The sequence below is a fragment of the Aedes aegypti genome, chromosome 2, assembly GCF_002204515.2.
Source record: "Aedes aegypti strain LVP_AGWG chromosome 2, AaegL5.0 Primary Assembly, whole genome shotgun sequence".
In the NCBI taxonomy this organism is placed as follows: Eukaryota; Metazoa; Arthropoda; class Insecta; order Diptera; family Culicidae; genus Aedes; species Aedes aegypti.
The window spans coordinates 21,920,947-21,944,088 of NC_035108.1; the positions used below are offsets into that span (position 1 = coordinate 21,920,947).

Below are 23,142 nucleotides of genomic sequence, written 5' to 3' on the forward strand. Positions count from 1 at the left end.
CACATTTTTTTACATTTTTAGCAACTTATTTTAATACTTGACTCATGTTTGTCTCCTTGTTTGCCGAAATTGACCTCAGAATTAAGTCATTATCTAGTTATTTGACTCAAGTGTCAATACAAACATGAAGCATGTTCTTACAGCTACGTTGAGGTTATTTCATGAGATTTGAGCAGTCACATGCCTAATTTTGAGCTTCATTTATGTTTGTTTCCTGGTTTACCGGAAATGATCCTACACAACCCAGCCTTGGTCATATGATGAAATTGACAATATTGAGAGTTAATGTCTGGCATTGGGTTTCATAGATGATTTCATGACGTTCACGTAGCCGCATATGTGTCAAATTTACATTCGTTCCTTGTCTTCAGCTCCTACGCGGAAAGTAATTCCGGAACTAGGTTCCGACTTCCACCCGATGCAAGAAAATAAACCAAATAATGTACTCGTGCATTTGTCCGTTACTTAAAAACTAAACATAATTAAAACCTATCGTAAAACATTGGACTTGTTGCAGATAATGTAAAAAATGTGACTAGGGAACACTTATTTCTGATTGAAAAACATGTCCAGACTTGATCTTCCGATTTGAAAACTCCTCTCACAGGAAGTCTACATCATCCCATCGATCGAAGTGAAAATAGCATTTGATTAAACTTATTTTTTTCGGAGCATCAGTCGACTAAAAATAAAAGGTTTGTCCCGGGTTTTTGATGGTTTTATTCTACCGTTTTGATTCATATTACGGACACTCAGGGCCCAAATAGCCGTAGCGGTAAACGCGCAGCTATTCAGCATGACCAAGCTGAGGGTCGTGGGTTCGAATCCCGCTGGTCGAGGATCTTTTCGTGAAGGAAATTTTCTCGATTCCCAGGGCATAGAGTATCATCGTACCTGCCACACGATATACACATGCAAAAATGGTCAATCGGCATAGAAAGCTCTCAGTTAATAACTGTGGAAGTGCTCATAAGAACACTAATCTGAGAAGCACGCTTTGTCCCAGTTGGGACGTAACGCCAGAAAGAAGAAGAAGAAGAAGAAGAAGACACTCAGGGAAATATAACCCAGCATAGAGCATACAAAATAAATCATTCTGTATGATTCCTTAGCGCTATCGAGCGTCGGAAGCCCTTTACTTTCGAACGGTGGGTGAAGAATACGCTTCCGCAACTTGAATAATTTTAAATAAATCAAAATGTGTGGCCTTTTCATGATTCTTATTCCGGACGCTTCCTCACTTTTGCCTCATATTCCTGACACTTTGAATCGAATTCCGGACAGCTCATGATAATCATTAATGGAACAGTCAAATCATCAATCGAAATCGTTAAACCACCAAAAAGACATCTAAGGTAATTGGGCATTATCAATTTTCAAAGATATTTATGGAAAAAGTTTACTAAAACGAGCCTTGAAATTGAGAACTTTTGAACAGCAAAAATTGAAACATTTCTCGTGAAATGTTTCCCATACAAAGTAGAGTGTCCGGAATTTGAAGCTGTCCGTAATATGAATCAAAACGGTACCTCCTGAAGATTAGTTTATCCAGATACTTCAAAAAGCCCTTGAAGCTTCAGACAGCGATTGTATAGCTTCCGAGAGAACTATCGTTTCCGGGAGAAGTTCTCTTATTCTAAGAAGCTTTTCTATCTTCGGGCGAAAACCATTTCAAGCTCTCAAAAAGAATTCTTCTCAGAGTAAATTTCCAGTATTTTGAAGTAATGATTTTTTGAAGAACTGAGAAGAATCTTACTCCTTAGCTTATGGTAGATTTTTTTTTCTAGCTTCTGGGGCTGGAAGGTTTTTTTTTTTGCTGATGAATAGCATGTGCTGATTCCAAGAAAAAGCTTTTGAGATAAATTTTTCCCAGCTTTTGTATAAATTCTAAACATCCTTACAATTCTGAGTAAAGATCTTAAAGCGGGCCTACCCAACCTTTGTGAACCGCGGGCCAAATCTCAGCAACGAAATTTGGTGGCAGGCCAATTTTTTTTTAAAGCTAACAAAAACTCTTTTTTAATAATATCGAACAAAATCAACCAACAGTTTTTTTTTTTCAATTTAAAGAGATACCTAACGTGACACCTCTATCTAGTTTTTTTGAGCATCTTGCCTTGAACTTTCAGATTCTTTCAGATCCAACTTGTCCCCGGTAGTCCTGCCTAGGATTCTAGAAAACAGGTCCCGATTTTTTCAAGAAATCTTCCCAAGATTTTGCCTAGGATCAAATGAGAACTATGCGCAGGGTTTTGTGGAAATTGTGCATAGGATTAAATCAGAATATTGTATGAGATTTGTTTTGTAATCCTGTCCAGCAAAATGGGAAACTGCTGTCTAGCAATTTATTTAAATTTTACTCAGAGTTTTACTAAAATCTCACCTAGGATTATGTGAATGCCCTACCCATGAATTTGTTCCAGATTCTGTGTTTATTTTATCAATGATACTACCAAAGATTTTGTAGGAATACTGGCCAGAACACATGTGAATCTTGCACAAGTTTTCCTAAAAGTTTTGTTGAAGTTCGATGGAAACGCAGTATATTTTTCTATCAAAAAATGAAAAATAGGCTATCTCATTACGAACTTCAATACTTATGTCTATGAAGAATAGTTTCAAGGGGTATTCAAATTCTGAAAAAAGTGCATAGAATCCAACTTCTAAATATTCACTTATAAAAAAAAGTTCAGTTCAAGTTCAGTTTGCAAATTAAATAAAAGAAAAAAATGGTTTAAAAGATATGCCCTGTCTTCCAATTTACGATATAATTTAAAACAAAAAATCGTTGATTTTTGAGAGCAACGATTTGACCAGTAACATAAAAAGCTTTTCATGCTTTTTTTTTGAACTACCGAAACTCATTTTTGATTTAACAAAGAATTTCAAGTTTCCTAGTGAGAAGAAAATTTTCCAGTGTATGAGAGACGCTGACATTTCCGATTTCAATTACGCTTCCAGTGTATGGAGGAATGTTTATCATACTGCAGTTTAATTTTGAGACAAAATCTTTTATAAAGCTCATCCTAAGGCAAACATTTCCAGCAAAAGTTATATTTTCCAGCCCTTTGATATTAACTTTCGAAATTGCTAAACAAAAGTTTTTACAGTTGCTTAGAGTTTCGAGCTTTTTAGAAAGCTCTTTTACCATTTCATTTAGTGAGAAGCTCATCCACATTTGAGACGGATTTTGTGAAATGCTTCTCTCCAGTTTTTTCATCTTCTGAAATATTTTTTTCGCAAATTCTGTGATAAACTTTTCAGTACCGTAAAACGGGGTAACTTTGATAATGCGGGTAACTTTGATAATTCGAGACTCTCAACATACTAAACGAAATAACAAAGTTCCTGTTAATCAGTTAAGCAAAACGAATGCAAAAGTAAAAAGTATTAGTATGACACTTCATGTTAAAGCTATTTCCGTTGGAATCAAATACATTTGAGGATTTATATGCAAATATGGAAAATTTATAAGATTTTAGCAATTTTGAAATGCTCTCAAACAATCTGTTCTACGATCACTATTTGATAAAGTCATAATGAATTCGTCACTTATACTTGATAGCCTAGTTATAGTAGAACTCGAATATGGTCTCAAAACTCTTAGCGAATACTATTTTTACAAACTGAGAGCATTTTTGTAATCTAAGTCAGAAATTTCCATATAGCGTTAAACGCCTAAAGATATGCAACACCCTACAAATGTTCTGTAATTCATTCAATTTTGTTCGAGTGATGCTCCATTATCAAAGTTACCCCAAAACAGAAAACCGACTTTCGAATATATGAAAAATTATATATCCATTAGGAATAAATCTTTTGGAAATCTATCAACTGGAATCGATAATTAGGATACCAGTACTTGTTTTAAAAATATGAATTAAAATTCTTTGAAACAGCATGCATAAATATTCCAGTTTTCTTCGAAAAAACTATCAAAGTTACCCCGTTTTACGGTATTTTGAAAGAACAGCTTTTGATTGAGAAAAGTTTCTACAGCTTTTGAGAAAAGATTTTCGGAAAGAATTTTCTGAAACTTCAGAGAGAATTTTTCCAGCTTCTTAGAAAAGCTTTTCCAGCTACTGAGAGAAGATTTTCTAGCTTTTAGAACACGCTTTTTCAACTTCCAAAAGAAAGTTGCTTAGCTTTTGGAAGAAACTTTGTTAGCTAAGGATCTCATAAGCTATTTGCCAGAGATCTCGTCAAAGACCTTGCTGGTTATAATTTTCTCAAGGAAAGTCCAACAAAGATCTTAATCAAAATCCTTAATCATGAGAAATATCCTCCAAATTTTTTGGAAAGAATCCGATGAAAATTTCTGCAAAATTCGTTCAGATATACACGGAAAATCTTACTAGTTATTAAAAATAACTTCTTCTTCTTTCTGGCGTTACGTCCCCACTGGGACAGAGCCTGCTCCTCAGCTTAGTGTTCTTATGAGCACTTCCACAGTTATTAACTGAGAGCTTACTAAGCCAATGACCATTTTTGCATGCGTATATCGTGTGGCAGGTGCGAAGATACTTTATGCCCTGGGAAGTCGAGAAAATTTCGAACCCGAAAAGATCCTCGACCGGTGAGATTCGAACCCACGACCCTCAGCTTGGTCTTGCTGAATAGCTGCGCGTTTACCGCTACGGCTATCTGGGCCCCATAAACATTATCGAAATTGTTCGGAATAAGGACGAATGTGTTTGCAAGGGTAGATTAAATTTTCTTTACAATAAAAACAAATTTTGTTTTAATTCAGTTATTAATTATAATTTTGTTTGAACTACAATATATTTTATTTCATATTTGTTGATTGTTGCGATAATAATTATAATTTCTGTTATTTCAACTACAATCTTGTTATGATTCTCTAATTACAAGCCAAAGTTATAATACATTTTAAGAAAAAAAGTTTTTATTCATCTAATGGCGTATTGGGTTCAGACCGCTTTGCACATCAAAATCTATGTAAATGAAACAAGACTTGAGAAGCAAGCATTATGACCGTTTAGCCATTTTTTTCGGTAGTCGAATTACTGTCATCTAAGTGCCTTTATGTGCTCGGCTGTATCGTAAAATGCTCTACAATAACATGATATGAATAATAATGTAAAAATTTCTGAACTTATACTACAATGGCTACAGCAAATAGTGAAACTAGTGCTTGGTGCTCCGTAGAAAGTGGCTAAACATGAAACTTAACTCCAATGACGATGACATGATGAATGATAGACAAGTTTTTGAGCTCAAACCACATGATTGACAACTGGTATTGATCCGGAATCGATTACAAGTGTTGATTTTTTACCAGTTATTCGAACAAGCACGCCATTTCAAGTAAATCTATTAGCCTAATAAATGTATAAACATGTCAAAACTATCATCCATAAGAGCACTCATTGATTGCTGATTGCGTCGTATCTCCATCCTAATACCTTGATAAATGCCCAAATTGTAACGCGCTACCACAATAGTCCATTAACCCACACATAACCCTGGTATTGGGTGTCCTCATCCCTTGTCACCAGCAGCAACGAAACCATTGCCATCTGTCCGACCGCCCGACACGAGATGAGGCTGACTTCAAGCAAATCTCATTTTCTCATCCCAACCCAAGCGTGTGGCTTTCATCTCTTGTGTGTTTTTTTTGTTTATATTACCCATCATAACTAATTTGCCCATCCGGGGGTTCCGTTGACAGAGGAAAATTAAAGTACCTACGGTATGGCGCACAGTGGTTCAGTTTTCGGAAAAGCTGACTAGAACAAATTTCCAAACATGTAATAGGTTAAATAAGATAATCAAATATTCATCTATCACCTCCCGAACTTGTATGCAAGTTATGCCACCTTGTTCACAAGCATTACAGATATAAAGATAGAAGGGCATAACGACAGACAGATAGATATACAGACATGACAACAGATCACGGCTTTTTATGTTAATAATTGATATGTTAATGTGTAAGTTTTCCCAATCCAAACCACTGTGTAGCAGTTGCTGCGACACTAAAAAACGAACTCCTGTGTAGTTGGTCGATACACACCACTTACGGGTTCGGATGGCTGGAACACAACGAACCTGCCAAGTCGAAAAGTCCTTCTGCGTCTAGCTTTGCGGTGGTGGCGATGTGATGAAAAAAGGAACGAATCAATTGTGGATGGATATTACACCGGGAACGGACTGATTGCCACATGTAGCATTTTGGTGCTGTGGTGTACGGTTACTGACGACAACGCATGCATGCAATGACATTCCGCAGTGATGCACGCAAAGCCAATGTAGTTTGGATTTATGACTGTGGCGGTCGTGCCCTCTGTTGGAGGTGAGTTTGACGCGAGGAAAGGTTTTCGACTACGCGCCGTCGACCGAGCGGGGTTTGATTCGTGAATTATAGATAAGCTTTAGAGCTCGTGCAGAGGGAGAGTTTTTGGTAATTTGAGCTGTGAAGGATTCGATGAAAAGGTCCTGGAGAGACTCTTCGAAGAATCCCATACGGAACTCCGTATTACATTTACAGTGAGAGGCAAAATAAAGTGCCCACCTTACCAGTTTTCGAATTTCTCTCATTGATTTGGTTCAAATTAAAGTTAACACACCTAAATCTTTTGTGATATTTTATTTTTGATGTTCTTTTAAAGTTGCACTTACGAAATTTTGATTAAAAAAAGAATTTTACTTAAAGAAAAAGAAAATCAATTTGTATTGAAAAAAAAGTAGTGACAAAAATAAGTGCCCACTTCCTTCTTGGCCCCAGAAAAGATGATTTAAGAAAAATAAAAAGCAATTTAATAGTTAATGTGTCCTCCTTTGGCCTTAAGGACTTGCTGGAGGCTCTTCGGCATGCTTTTCACCAGGTTTTGTAGGTGTTGTGGATCTAGTTCTTCCCAGGCGCGCTCCAAGGCTTCAAAATAATTATTTTTGTTGGTAACACCAGTTTTTTCAACCCTAGCATCGAGAATCGCCCACAAATTCTCGATGGGGTTGAGGTCTGGGCTTTGTGGAGGCCATTCCAGCGGTTTAATCCGACAAGACCGGAAGAAAGACTTGGTCTTCTTTCCAGTATGCTTCGGGTCGTTGTTTTAGAGAAATATGAATTTCTCTTCAAGGCCCGTCTGGATCAGCGAAACCTCCAGATTTTCCAGCAAGATGTTAATGTAGGAATCTGCCGTCATTATTCCGTCGATTTTCACGACGCTTCCTACTCCACTCCATGAAAAACACCCCCAGACCATCACATTTCATCACATCACACTTCCATGCGTCACCGTTCCTTGGATGTGGCGCTCCTGAAGCTCGAGCTGTCTAACCGAGAGCGGCGGGCTCGTGTGTGATGCAGAGCACCACATCCAAGGAACGGTGAAGCATGGAGGAGGAAATGTGATGGTCTGGGGGTGTTTTTCATGGAGTGGAGTAGAAAACCTCGTGAAAATCGACGGAATAATGATGGCAGATTCCTACATTAACATCTTGCTGGAAAATCTGGAGGTTTCGCTGATCCAGACGGGCCTTGAAGAGAAATTCATATTTCTCTAGAACAACGACCCGAAGCATACTGGAAAGAAGACCAAGTCTTTTTTCCGGTCTTGCCGGATTAAACCGCTGGAATGGCCTCCACAAAGCCCAGACCTCAACCCCATCGAGAATTTGTGGGCGATTCTCGATGCCAGGGTTGAAAAAACTGGTGTTACCAACAAAAATAATTATTTTGAAGCCTTGGAGCGCGCCTGGGAAGAACTAGATCCACAACACCTACAAAACCTGGTGAAAAGCATGCCGAAGAGCCTCCAGCAAGTCCTTAAGGCCAAAGGAGGACACATTAACTATTAAATTGCTTTTTATTTTTCTTAAATCATCTTTTCTGGGGCCAAGAAGGAAGTGGGCACTTATTTTTGTCACTACTTTTTTTTCAATACAAATTGATTTTCTTTTTCTTTAAGTAAAATTCTTTTTTTTATCAAAATTTCGTAAGTGCAACTTTAAAAGAACATCAAAAATAAAATATCACAAAAGATTTAGGTGTGTTAACTTTAATTTGAACCAAATCAATGAGAGAAATTCGAAAACTGGTAAGGTGGGCACTTTATTTTGCCTCTCACTGTAAATCGTTTTGGAGGATTTCCGGGCAGCCTAAATTTAAAATTAAATTTTGGGTAGAAAGTCTTAAGACAAATTGGCTTAGTTTCTCAACAATTGTTCAACATAAGAGTTTTCTTGGAAAATAAGACAGAGGTACATAATTGCTTCTCAGTAGTATATTTGTGAAGAAGATATTGATAAGATGTTGAGCTGGTTGGAAATCCAATCCATATGGTTTATAAATTAATTAACATAATACGCGAGGTACAAATGTATAAACTATGAATGAAATTATGAAAAAAAAAATCCACGTTCTCAGGTGGGATTCGAACAAACGACTCTAGCATGCTAGACGAGTGCTTCACCAACTGGCTCCGGTAAGCTTAATTGGTAAAGCACTCGTCTAGCATACAAGGTTCGTGGGTTCGAATCCCACTTGAGCTCGTGGATTTATTTCATAATTTCACTCTTATACATCTTTACCACGCGTAATGTGTTAATTAATTCAGATCCAAGTTATTTATGGACTGATTTGAATGAATTTTTACAGCGCGTTAAACAGAACCTTAATTTCAACCTATATTGTACAGATATTTTTCTAATTACGAGTTCAATTTGCTTGAAGTTAAATTAAAAAATAAAATAAGGTATCTAAACAAAAACTGCTTCTAGCAAACTTGTTCATCTCATCCAAATCTACAACTTTTAACTACTTTATGTTTTTTGCTATATAAATTATCAATAATTGTCAAACAAATCATTTTATTCAGACCGTTATTATCTGAGCAACTGTAGAGCAACTCAAGAATTTTCTAGCTTTTTTTGTGTTACGCCAACCAATCCTCACCCACGTTGTTGAACACCGCGAACTACCAAGAGCTGAAGAGAATGATGATGCGTGCGCGTCCACACACTACTCATCAATTGTCCTCGACTTCGTTAGCAGCCGTCCGTCATGCATTCAGAAGCTCCTGTAGGGTAGACGCATCGGTTTTGGTCAGCCTGAAAGAAAATATTTTTTTTAATACAGTCGCCTCTCCACATCTCGATATCGAAGGGACCATCGAGATAGGGAGAGATCGAGACAGAGAACAAATTTTTGATGAATACTAGATTGAAAAACACTCTGTTGCCAAGAAAATAATACACAAACAGACGACATTTTGCGCTAATAATTTGTTTTGAATCCCAAAACTTTGGTCTAGTAACCTTCGATATTTGTCATATCGACATACGGAGAGTAAATTGAGAACGATACTCAACATAAACACATCGAGATATGGAGATATCGAGATAAGAAGGATATCGAGATATGGAGAGTGAAAATGTATGCAGACTGAAGGGTCTTATGAAGTCATCGACATGGGGAGAGATATCGAGATGCAGAACATCGAGAAGTGGAGAGTCGACTGTATATGGGAAGCCTATATGAACACCAAATATGTAAAATCTCAGCCTTCAATCGATATTATATATGAAAAATATCGGAACTAAGCAGAAAGCTTTTTTTCGTTTTGAAAATCACGTTGGTCGATAGAGGCCACCAAAACCAGTTTAAGTCAGATTTTGTGTATGGGAGAAAATGTTTCATGCTGATTTTCTATGTGAAACTGTGTACAATCATATATGGTTACGATTGGCGATACGATCAAAACCGGTGCTGCTACCCTAGGGAAAAGTCATGCAGCACGAGCACACTGCAATGCGCGATGGGCGAGCCAACCGAAACGTATGTGGGACGCAAAGCTAAAACATGCACCACACACAAACAACACGATGCAGTTCTGCGCTGCAGCAAGGATTCGTCAAGTTAATGGCTCGCTATGCATTCCACGCTATGTTATGTCAAGTTGCGTCGGTCGCCGTTTGTCGTCGTTCTCGGACGCTAAACCCCCTATGACTTTTTCCGCCTCACCCAGGGGGTACCACTACTGATTACGTGGGGGTTTTTCAATGACTAATGGTAATTGAGCCGTGAAAATGTTCAACTGGATCGTATCCTACCCGGCCAATGGGGTGTTTGGACAATTATGGATACCGTGAATCGATTCCCGAATTAGCAACACATATTTTTAACTCGCGAACGCCCCTCTCCACTTCCCAGAATGTTAATCCTTCGGAAAAGCCTAATGAATTTATCTTTTCTTTTTTCGATCAATCTCTATCTCGACGGGCATGACGTGCCTCGCCATCACACGTATTCAAGTGTATGATTTTCCAATCTACGTCAAACGGAAACAAATTATATCGAATTAAATCAGGACGAGTACCATGACCCTTTGACAAACAAATGGTTCCCCCTTTGGGGACTGACAAGGCCCGGTAACGGTGAGTGACATAGTTGCGTGTGTGACATCGCACGTTATACTAGGCAACACTGGTTCACGCACTTTGATGGATTCGAAAGATTTTGGTCCGCTGATTTTGAATTTGTTTTCGAAGTTTTCGTTACACGTCTCGATTTTGAACTTAGCTCTCAGTGTTTTTCTTCGTTTATTTTCCTGCTTCTCAGATATGTGTGCCTATAGCAGGGCTGGCAGCAGATCTCTAAAAAATCTCTATTTTCAACAGAAGGTATCTATAGCCTCTATTTTAACCAAAATGGTCATTAAAGTCTCATATTTCTTGCTTACAATTAATCCTGCTGTAATATATATTTGTTCCAGAGAAACCTTTAGATACTATTACTTCAGAACTTGCTCTAGGATATCATTGAGCAGATCAACGCTTCTACTTCCTGTAATTTCAACAAGGAACATTTTCCTAGATCTTTCTCAGGGTTTACTCCAAATATTTTTTGACTAGTTTAGTTTCTTCCACTGATTTGCCAAGATATTACTATAATAAGAAGGAAGGAAGATCTACAAGAATTCGTACGTTCAATTCTCCTTGCTTCCAGACATTTTCACATAGATTTCTTCAAGATTGCATCCACATTTAAACCCAAGAATTGCAAGGAAATATGTTAAGTACTCTTCCTCGAATTTCTCAATGAATTCGACGTGAGATTCCTAATGAAGTTGTGCCACACATTTTTTACGGAATTCTCCAATATTTCATCCAAGAACTGCAGTTCCTCAAATCAATTTCCTTTCCCAAGTTAAATGGCAATGGCTTTACCATAAGTTTATTTAAGCTTTCATACCAGCTTCCAATTGATCTTACGTAAATTGCTTCAGGAATTTTGTTCGATTATTTACAAGGCATGTATGATGTTTTCAACATTCATCCAACTCACCCTTGGAAACGACTTTTTCAAAAGTCCAGCAGTTCTTTCGACGTATTTTGTACGATTCATCATTTACTGTACTCTAGAACTTAATAAAGCTTCATCAGATGTTACTTTATGACTTCTTTTTGAAATAAATCTCGGATTTGAGAAAAAGTCTCACATAGCAGTTGAAAAAAAAAACCCTTGACATTCTCCTGGAGAAATTCCTGGAAAAAAAATCTTAGAAGACTGCTTTGGGGAATTTCTCAAGGATTTTCTGGAATAATTTTTGATTCACATTACGGACACTCTAGTATAACTCATCCAAAATGAACAAATAAAAATGTATGGCCTTTTTAACTTTCTTATTTCGAACGCTAACTCTATTTTGCTCCATACTCCGGACTCTTTGATTCGAAAACTGGACATCTCATGAAAAGCCTAATCAGAAAATTCAAACTAATGCACATTAGAGTGATGCAAATTTTGAAATTTTAGCTCCCCTATGCTTAAACGATTTTAATTATGGTAAATAGCATCCTCCCAAAATTTGAAGTGATTCGGGAGAAATTTGGTTGTGCACACGCCATTTATAGTTTATATGGATATTTCTATGGAAAACGCCAATCTTTTGTGTTCAGCCCTCTATCTCTTCGTCATAATATTTTATGGCAAAGTGAACACACTAATCTCATGTGAAAACTTCCCAGCTACAACTTTGCCGAAGACCACATTTTGATTGGACGTCAGGATAAATTGACATTGACACGTTAATGCTTCCAGTGGACGATTTGCCCTTTGAAGGAAGCACAACGGACTAGCAGGCAACGCCCAGTGGCACAGTCGAAATACTTTCCTGACGAAAAGTTTTCCGGACTGAAGCGGGAATCGAACCCACACTCCTTGACACGATGCGGCTATATGCTTGGTAACACTAACCGCACGGCCACGAATTGCTATTCATCATCATAAAGTTGGTTTGCATGTAGCATTTGCATTCACGAACTGTTCGGCAGGCAACAGTGGTGCTCCTGGCGAGAAGAATAGATCAAAGTAATCCAGGCTACTATGTTCTACAGCAAAAAAGCAGTGTTGCTCTGAAAGTAATTGAATGTTCAATCATTTAGGTCTGAATATACAACGTTCAACAATATTTTAGAACAATCGATTTGGAGCAATTTTGCTGAAGAACCCAAATTTCTATCTGTTATGGTTCGCAAATTAAGTTTTTTTTTAACAAATTAAAAATAAAGTTTTTTTTTTTCATTCTAAAAAATAAGTGTTTTTTTCTGGATAACTTTTAATACGCTAATTTCTCGCAAAAACTTTGTTCCGAGCACTTTTAGAACTTTTGATTGTACAACTTTTTGTCGAAGAAACTGTACTATCTCTTATGATTGCTGAGATTTTTTTTTCGAAAAAATGGTTGTTTTCAAATGTCAATATCTCTAAAGACATGAACGGATTTTCAATCTTTTGTTGCATTAGAAAGATAACCTTTTTTTATTATTGGTGGAAAAACCGTAAAAATGTTTTTTGTTTGAAAATAATATGGTTTTGTACGTTTTTGGTGGCTTCAGAATAAAGTTCTGAAAGTGTTTGATACATAGTATTCATAAAAAAAATCAATACTTAAAGATATATTCACCACAAACCTAAAGCAAAAAAAAAAAAGATATTTTCTAAAACCACCGGAATAAGTATATCTAAAGTGATTAAAAATTAAATGTTCATGTACTGACATTAGATCGATCGTAGTAAGGACGATCTAATGAGTTGAAAGAAGGAAAATTTGGCAATGGGCTTACCCTGCCATTAGAGAGATTTCCAAGCTAGTTGGACAATTTAAATTTTGTTGGATATCTAAGGAAATTGCTCATTAAACACGCCTCTAAAGTTACTAATTTTGGAAGGCACATTTTGAAATTGTTCAAGTGAAATGTTTCTTATATAAATTTGAGTGTCCAGAATTCGAAGCTGTCTGAAATTTTAATCAGAATAATTGTTCTTGTAGGTGTTCTTAAATAAATTTATGGTTGAAATGTTAAAGAATGCCCGAACAACAGTTTTGTAGCAAATCCAAGAAAATCCCTGGAGGAAATACTAGTTACTAATACTAGAAGTACTCTTGAAGATGTTCTAAACGGAATCTTTGTTGAGGTCTTGAGAAAACGATGGCGTAGAATCATTTTATAAATTGCTGGAGGAATGCCTGATGGAATTTCAGAGGTAACTTCTGCGTTTGTCCTTAGAAAAAATCCACGTTGAATTATCTAATTCTAAAACAAAACTCTTGGAGGGATTCCTTAAGAGTCCGTAAAAATTACTTAATGAACTCCTGAAGAAATCTTTGATGTATTTCTCATCTGAAGCAAACTTTACGAAAATAATTGAATAGATTCCTGCAGAAAATAATGAAAATTACATACGGTTATACGAACATTAATACTTGTCGTAATGTCGTAATGAATTGAAAAAAAAAATTACAACATATTCTTAAAAGTCTCTGTTTTAGACAAACGGACTCTAAAGTTCCTATTTTAAAAATACTTAATCGCTACTAGTGCTGTTATAGTCACTATTTACTTCCACAAATTACGTAGGCTTAAGCGTTACAGCTTATTGGTAAATTTTCATACAAAAAGCATAGCAGAGAATGGGGAGGAGTCGAAAATTTTCAACTATCGCGTTACTTAATAAATGGATGTTGTCTGAAAGCATTCTTTGACAGTTGACCATTTTGTGCATTCGTGGCGAGCACAAAGATGTATGTCCTATAAATGTGTACGTGTGCATTAAAAAAACACAACTTTAAGTTTTATACTCTGACATCTACTAAGATATATATTTATTTCAAGCTGAGTTTTACGTTGCACTCACAATTCAAAGTTCGAAATTAGACATTTATTTACAAAATACTACAAAATTCATTAGAATTACAATTACAACTACATCACATAGGATAAACGCTCCCTTAGTGGAGGTCAGGAATGAAAAGTGGTGAGCATGTCTACTAAACCAGAACAAAACGTTCGCGAGCATCAGAGTGCTGATTTACTCATATCTAACGCGCACGCGAGTAAACGAAGCTAAAGTGATTCGTGAACGAGTTCGGCCCTGTGCAGAGTCTATAACGTTTTTGTAAAATAAAATATTATTATTTCCCCTCTGAGATTCCTGGTTTTAAATACAAACACACTTTACAGTTGATTTGATGAATACACAATTGATTTGTCTGTCAAAACCATTATAAATCACACCTTGTTCGGTTACTGGTGAGTCAATGTTCGCGAACTTTTTGCTATTGCTTTTGCTTTCACACCAAGCCTGTGCGCGATTCTGCCAAGCTACCCGAGCAGAAGAAAATATCTACTGAATACCAAATTGAGGTATTCCATACCAGATAATTTCCAATACTTACAACCTGAATGAGGTATGAATGAGCCCTGCATAACAGGTAAAATACCTCAAATAATACCTTCATCATATTCTACAAATACCAAGCTGATAACTAGATCAGGTATTGTAATACCTAAATAATACTTGATGGATTTTCATATAAAAGTGAAATTTTTCAATACTAGTTCAATACCTCCAGCAGTCCTCAATAGCTGTCGAATACCAAAATGAAGTATTTTCAATTGTTTTAAACATTTTTTCCAAATACCATTATAATACCAAAATGAGGTATTGATAACTGAACAATACCTAATTGTGGTATGATACCAAAATATGGTATGCATGAGTGATTGGCGAGTTATTCTTTCCTCCTCGGGTAGCGTTGCACGCTATGTCTGAACCGGACGATTATAAAAATCGATAGTACTTCGCGGTTTTTCTTGCTAGAGTTCATTATTTGGGTTATTTTTTCATAAACGGAAGGTTTTAAAAGATTCCATCGATGAAATTTTTTTTCTCTCACTTTCTAGCTATTTTTCTTACTAGAACCCATACATTTTTTTTCGACACGTTTAAGCTCATACAAAATGTAGGGGAAATTTCGCCGATAGAATATTTTAAAACCTATGGAAATATAGACCAAATACTGATATCTAGCGAGAAATAAAATCAGATGTACATTCGATTTTTATAATCGTCTGGTCCAGACTCGTGAGGTGCTTCGTTATGCGAACATTTCCACCACTGAAGTAGTGTGTTTAGCATGTATCGCACTTTTGAATGACTTTATAATATTGCCCCATGATGTGCGATGCAAGTAATTGAATAACCTTCAAAAATTTGATTATAATACTATTGAAACCAACAATTTTGTTGAAAAAATGTTGTTTTTTTTTGCACCTATAGTGTTGTTCTAAGTAGTATTCATAGTGAAGAGAAGAATTCAATTTCCTGTTATTGGTGCCAGGTATTTGCTAAAAAATTCTAAATAAATCGTAATTTTCGTAAACTTCAATGATAAAAGGCCTTTTATCACTGTTTTTTTGGCACACTTGTCCTAGCCTTTTCTTCATAATCTTTGCATGCAATTTTTAAAGGTCATCATTTAGCTTGATTACGTTCTCATATTTTGTTTGTTGCCTGTAGGGTTACTAATTCCGTACAATTCGTACAAAGAGCTGAAATCTAAAATGTGGATTCGCGTATAAAACCATTTTTTTTTCTTATTGAGCAATTCTCACTAAAACCAGACCGCCATCGGCACCCATCGTTAGAATTCCATTTTTTGTCGCTGATATATTCTAGTAGTATTCGCTAGTATATTCTAGAACTAGAGGTTTTCTCAAATTGGTGGACCCCTCGTACGCAAGCTACCAAAGCAGTTTGCGAAAAAGCCATTTTTTTTATTCATCTTCACGCGATATGTCTCATATTTACCTTGGAATACAAAGCAAACTTAGTGGTATCGATGAATGTAGCTTTCAGTTAAAACTTAATAAATTTTTGCGGTCATTTCAAAATTAGCCCACATTTTGATTTTTTTAGGAATCTCGTTTTTTTCACCATTAGCGCACGGCTTGTTTTAAATTTTGAGATAATCATCAGAAAGCCGAGTAAAACCTGAGTATGAAAGGCTACAAAAAATAGGCAATGGTATTTACACTATGAGATGAACGATTTACTAAATCATGTTCTACGGTTTTGACGTATGTAGCGAATGCAATCAATGCAAACATATTTTTTTGATCAACAATGAAACAAGTTTTCAATCGTTGGTATTTTCTCATGTCGAGTGAAGAATAAGAGTATTAATTTAAATGAAAAAATCTGGCGGCCATCTTGGATTTTGACGCCATCTTGAAGTAGTAGAATGCATTTTTTACACCATGTGAGCACTCAACGAGTTTCATTTTGGCAGGTTACGCATACTCTTCTTCTTCTTATCCTTCTTTTTTTTCTGGAATTACGTTCCAATTGGTACCGAGCATGCTCATTAGCTTAATTAGTTATAAAAGCAGGTTCTTAAATAGGAATTTTCTTTTAGTTTTCCTAAAAAAGTTTCGATTTTGTCGACTAGTGTTATCTACTCGCATCGGAAGTGAACGTGTGCCCCCGACCTGGATCGGCAGCCAGTTGTCGCCAGTAGGTATCAACGTAAGCATAAATCATGTTTCATTCGCTATCGATATCCGAGAAAGCACAGCAGCGTGCCAAGGCTCAATCAATGTGCGTCACGCATCGTCATCGGAAAAACAACATATGCGGCGTTGGCAACAACCAAAACAAGAAATTGAATGCGAACGAAGGAGGAGGCCCCTTGGTCATTTGCTTCGGAACCTGGCTGCGATTCGAATTTCAAAACAATACAACATACAGTCTATGGGCTGGAAGTCGGCGTGGAACGTGCCAAAGAGTAAAACCAGATGTAATTAGTGCTCGATGCTGCGTGTATGTGTATACAGTTGCAACTGAGAATGGCAGGAGTTGTAAGCTGGCGGCTGCTGCCCGAGCTTGGTAAAGCAGAACCGAAAAACATGTGCACATGTTTTTCTCCAGAAGCAAACAATTTCACGCATGTAGGGTAAATCTATGAAATCGCACATCATTTTTTGGAGGCCTGCTCAGGGCTGTTGACCGTTAGTCAATCTACGGATCTAAGGAGTCTGGTCACTCAATTCACGTGGCTTCGTGTTTTGCTAAAATCAGGCTGTATTTGGGCACCTGAAAGGCACCATAATAAATATTATGTAAGTTTGTTATTCTTTACTTCAAAACTTTGACTAAAACCATTTTCGAATCTGATGCCCCATTAGCTAGTCAGCTGGATTGTCTGGATATTAGGTCTATCAACATTTTCAAGAATTTTGCATGGAAGGAGTTCTATTGATATTTGCATAGGGCGGCATCTACAAATTACGTAACGCTCTAGGGGGAGGGTGGAGTAAGCTCAAGCGTTACGGCTCATACAAAAATTTAAAATTTTTCATACAAAAAGCATTACGGAGGGGGGGAGGGGGGTCAAAACATTTCAATTTTAGCGTTACGTAATAAATAGATGCTGCCTAGGAAGCTTTTTCTGACAGTACACACCAAAATAATCTTAGATTTACACGTCACGTATTTTTAGTTTCAATCATGTAAAGCCGATTTGTAAGGTATTATCCAATGATAAATCCTACAAACACAGCTTTTTTATCCAACATTGCTAACGGAATCCTAAATATTGATCGCAAAACGTCTTCTCTCAAAGAATGTTGCAAGCGAAACCGCTCGGTTTACATTATTTTAGACTGAAAAATAAATCATTTATTGCCCAAGTCGCCGATCCATCCATGTGCATTATTTTTGACAGAATAATCAGGGTAGAATCGTGTAAACCGAGCATTTTCGTTTGCAATTTCACTTTCATGAAGCAAACAAGCACGCAATATTGGCGAATGTTGGATTCAAGATCATGAAATGTTTCAGTGTCAATCAAGTTTGCAAGCATTCCTGAATGCAATGAGGCAGCTTACATTATTTATCGTTGAATATTCAATTATAGTTCGTTTTACATGACAATCATGAAAGTTTACGTGCCATGCAAATTTATGGACTTTTTACTGTGTACTGATTATTCATGCAGACATATTTACAGAAATTTACGCGAATTCTTGAAAGAACTCTTGGAAAATTTCTGAAGAAATCCCAGCATTTCTATCCTTGCATAAACAATCGTGTGAATTTCTTATACAGGGTGTCCGAAAATTATCCGTACAAACTTTAAAGGCATGACTCTAGGTAATCAAGCAGCGAAAATTCAGTATTCTTTCGTGGTTTGAAACATTAACCTATTATATTATTTGGCAGTAAGTTTGGCACATTTCCAATATCAAATATTTGTGAAACCAAGCCGAATGTGTTGAGGTGTCTTATAGAGAGCCGTGTTTAGAGCTCTATGACGGAAGAGAAACCGTTTAATTTTCTATTTCCAGTCTAACTTGTAGCCACTGAACTGTAGGTTACTTCAAATAGTAATGGGACAATTGGATTCATCTCTTTTAGATTTTAGGGACAAAACATCTCTAGTATGACTTGCGGCCCTCAGGAAAAACGCTTCCAAAAAATTCAAATTTGCCTAATTCAGTAAGTAGCGACAACTTATCAATTATTTAAAGGTGTATTTTGTGTTAACATATAGATATATTTAAAAAGGTACATGGACATTGATTTTTTATTGTTTTCACTACGAGATCATCTTTTCCATATTTTGCTGTTCGGATAATTTACGGACACCCTGTAGACTGCCCATAACTGCATATTTGTAACATTCGACAAAGGTAGGCATTGAGTAAATGGAACATTATGTGTGCATTTTATGGCAGTTTGGGAGGAAACTAAAATTTCTAAAAATCACCTGGAATTCAAAAGTGCTTATTAGAGGTTGATATTTTGTACAACTGATATCACATACTAGGTGAATAGAAAAGAAAATAATTCTGATAGAAATTTCATTGCTATAACATTACGAGGCTCATTTATGATCTCAGTGTGACTGTTATGCGGTTATAATTACCAATGTGACAAAATAACTTGGTATTTTTTTCGAATTTTCTAGAACAATCTCACAGGTTTCAGTAAGTTGATCGAAAGTATTTATCATTTGATGACTCTCCATGGTATTAACTCCAATTTGTCAAAAATGTCGAATGTGACTGTTATGCAGTTATGGGCAGTAGGGCATTTAGATAATTTCTTATATGAAATATTGAATATGTTTTCTTATAGGTATGCTTGGATGTAGGCTACGTAGTGTATTGGAAGAATCACTACAAAATATCCATCCACGTGACATCTTCTGAAATAGAACAATTCTTTACAGTATGGTGATTTTTCCAAAATGGCCGGGAATGTCAGGCCCCTACGTATCACGTTTTTTTAAATCGACTTTAAAATTTTGAATCATTTTTTTTCAGTGTAGAAAATGTTTTTTTATTGTTTCAATATTTTTTTCTAAAACTTCAGGAAGTTTCACGACAGCCCCCATACAACACTTTTTTGTAGGTCTTACCGTTTTTGAGTTATAAGGGTTTATAAAAAAAAGTAAAAAAAAACATTGACCCTTTCCAATTGTTAGTCTAGATCGATTTTGAAAAAAAAAAACAAAATATGCAAAGAATCTTAGTTTCGCATACTTTTGACATCCAGAAAGTTTCATTGAATTCTGAAGGGGTGCTGCCAATCGCGTGTCGAATTGGCGCGAAATCCGTCTTTTGTGAGAATGTCAGACAATGCAGAGGTATATTCGGTCTCTAGTAACAATGACTGTTAATGACTTTCAAATCTTGAGCTCACAATTAGTGCACAGTGAGAATGGTTAGCTAATCACAAGCAGAAACTACCACATTATCCGGAATGCCATTACCCCGAATTGTCATTCAAGGTAATTGTACATTCAGGAAAACTGCATTGGGGATTATGGAATTCGGGGTAATAGTACATTCGGGGTAGTGGCATTCTGGGAGATGGCTTTTGGATAATGGATTTCAGGGTAACGGTATAGAATCTCTCATGCTCTTATGGGCATTGCACGAGAAAATTTGCTCTTTAGTATTGAGTGCAACAGTATTTTAACAGTACGTAATAGATAAATAGATTATGCTCGGAAAGATAGACAGTCTGCTTTCATATCACTTGCTTTTGGCGTCATTTGATCGAGATTATTTAATGTAAGTTGAACTCTAACTGAAAAAGCGGAACACTGTTAATTTTGCATAGGTACCAACAATTGTTCGCATTGTAGAATCACATGAAAACGATTATTGAACCTCGTGAAATTTTACCTACTAATAACAACGTTATGTGCTAAATAAATTTCTTGTTTTCTTTTTTACAGGTGAAGAGCAAATTTAATCATCAATATCAATCCAATACTAGTTGTGAGTATATAATTAACAGTCTATCCGATAATACCTGTGCTGTTACTTCAATAGGGCCTAACTGACAATCGATCTTCTTTTTCGCTAATATATTTGCTAAATTAGATAAATCTGTAATATTTCTTGTTAATGAAGCAAGATAGTGATTCTTCATCCTACAGCACAAAAAGAGAATCAGTTTTCTGCAATAACGCAAAGAGAGCAACGATGAAGAGAAATCGATTAATACAGATAAGCCCTTATGAAAAAATAACACAGATATCTTCTTAACAACTTAGTTTCTGTTTATAAACTTTTCTAGAGTCGTATTTAGGTACATTATCGCAGTATAAACTATTTTGTTATATGTGAGGAAAATTTGCATTCACTGATGGAGTAAGATCTTAATGAAACATGTTCAAAGAATTTCCATTTGCTTTGTACATATCAAATTAAAAAAAAATTGATGATGGCATATCAAAATCGAGAAACAATATTCGAAATAAGATTTTACATATCATGATAAAACGATTGTATGCTACGGGATACCTATAATTTCAATTTCCATCCCTTTCGGGTACTAAACTGGAACATTGAACTTTGTGACACATTTTTCCCAGAAATTATCTCTCTTCCGAATCTTTACGTACCCTTGGAAACCTTTCTTTGGCACACGAAATCCATACTCTGTCCGCTTTTTTTTTGTGCCGCTGAAAGCATTTCATTTCATCTTCGTAATTCCCTATAATGAATCTCATCCTCTTCGATTACAAACACGGATCCACTTCCAGCTGACTGCCTCGTATACTTCCCCTCTAATGCTTCCTCCCGTTCCGCAACAGTCCCTCGAATCCCTTTAAATCAGACGGCGTAGGCAGCAGCAGCACAGGATACCTACCAAACCAAAACATCCTCTTATTTTTCCGCTTCCGTTCGCTTTAAAGCTCTCTAGCGCGCACATCTTGCCTCTCATGCGTGTGCTCCCATTCCGAAGGGTCCCTGCGTCGGGTTTGTCGTGTGCCGTCATCAGCCTCATACCATGTGCTACTACTACTGGTTGAAGCATTTCCACCAGCAGAGGTAAACTGAGAAGCGATGTTAATTTTCCAATTTCCACCCCTTCCGGGCGGCTCCCAATCGGTGAGCTGCGGTTCATCGAGTAACGTTGAAACTGCAGCACATTTTTGTCGCACTCTTGCTCCAAAACACCCTGATCGAAACTGACACCCAATACCCCAAGTTTGAGAACCACTTCACAAGTGACTGTGGAAAGGATCCGTAGGTGGAACATCCCGATCCCGCAATCCGCTGTCTTCCGCATCCCTGGACTCTCGTTCCGCCCCTGTAAAAGTTCTGCCAGTGAACCAGCGAAAAAAGGGACTCGGTAGGCGAGGGCCAGGACGAGCGCTATAATTCACCACTACCACATGTGACAAATTATTGAAACATGTGTTCGACACAAATCACTCGTGGTCCCTAGAACATCATCATCGGTGGCAATCGAACGAACGGCGCACAATGGGATCATTTCAGAAGAAGAAGATAGAAACCTTTAAGGGGTCTAATACGGCGTTTCAGTGCCTCCAGTGAATATGTTCAGAGTGTTCTTCTACATCTTTGTATCAAACTATTTTGAGGTTAAGTCACAAGGTAAACCCGCGCAAAAATATATGTGCCTCCAAATTATTTTTTTTTTTTTTCATATTTTTGCTTTGCTGAAGATACTGACATGATTTGACTTCGTTTTCAAGGTGAAATTATAGTATTTTGGTAAACTAACTACAAAAAAGAAATTGTTCAATATATAAATCGCAAATTCAGCACCTACATTTTTTAAACGTTAATTAGGGGGGCCCATATTGATCAAACCACTGATAGGCCTAGCGGTTAACGCGCTATTCAACAAGACCAAGCTGAGGGGGTTCGTGGGTTCGATTCCCACCAGTCGAAGATCTTTAATGTTTTTCTCGACTTCCCAGGGATATGACTATCTTCGCACCAGGGCGAAACTAGGCAAAATTATACCAGAAAATTTTTACGTCCGCCTGACATGATGACTAATTTTTGATGAGTTACTGGAGAGAAAGTTTCAATTTCTAGTATTTCTTAGCAAATTTTTTTTGCAGCGTTGGGTTCTTCGAGAGATCTTTAGCTTTGTGACTTTTCTTGCAAATTTTACCGAAAGGCATATTCAAAAGAGGTTTTACAGACTATCATTGGAATCCTTCAACAAATTTAGAAGAATTCCTGGCAAGTTTCTTGGTGGAACGCTTGACAGATTTGCATTAACATTATGTCTAATTTATAAAAGATCCTTGCCAGGAACCCAACGTAAGTTGAGACGATAATTCACCAGTTAGGTAGTTGAGATACGTGGTTGTTTTTTTGGAGCTGATAACAGATTTCCAGCCGTTTATGATTTTTTTTTTGGAAAATTTCTAAAAAGATCTCATTTTTGAGCAGTTTGGCAGATTCCTGGAAATATTGTTACTGATTTTCGGCGAAGCCTTGTTTGTCCTTGGTCTGTGACAAAATCCTTGAGAGGTACCTGACAAGATTTTATTT

At 36.7% G+C, this 23,142-nt stretch overlaps 1 protein-coding gene across 12 annotated transcripts in view; it reads left to right on the forward strand.

Moving 5' to 3' along the window:
- LOC5571277 (myocyte-specific enhancer factor 2) overlaps positions 1–23,142 on the forward strand; it is a 296,538-nt gene that overhangs the window by 169,086 nt on the left and 104,310 nt on the right. The window contains exon 2 of one of the 12 annotated variants that reach the window (XM_021840191.1): positions 20,556–20,598. The exons of the other annotated variants lie outside the window; for them this stretch is intronic. The gene's annotated coding sequence lies outside the window, so the exon portion shown is untranslated. The remainder of the gene's footprint in view (positions 1–20,555; positions 20,599–23,142) is intronic. 12 annotated transcript variants of the gene reach the window in all.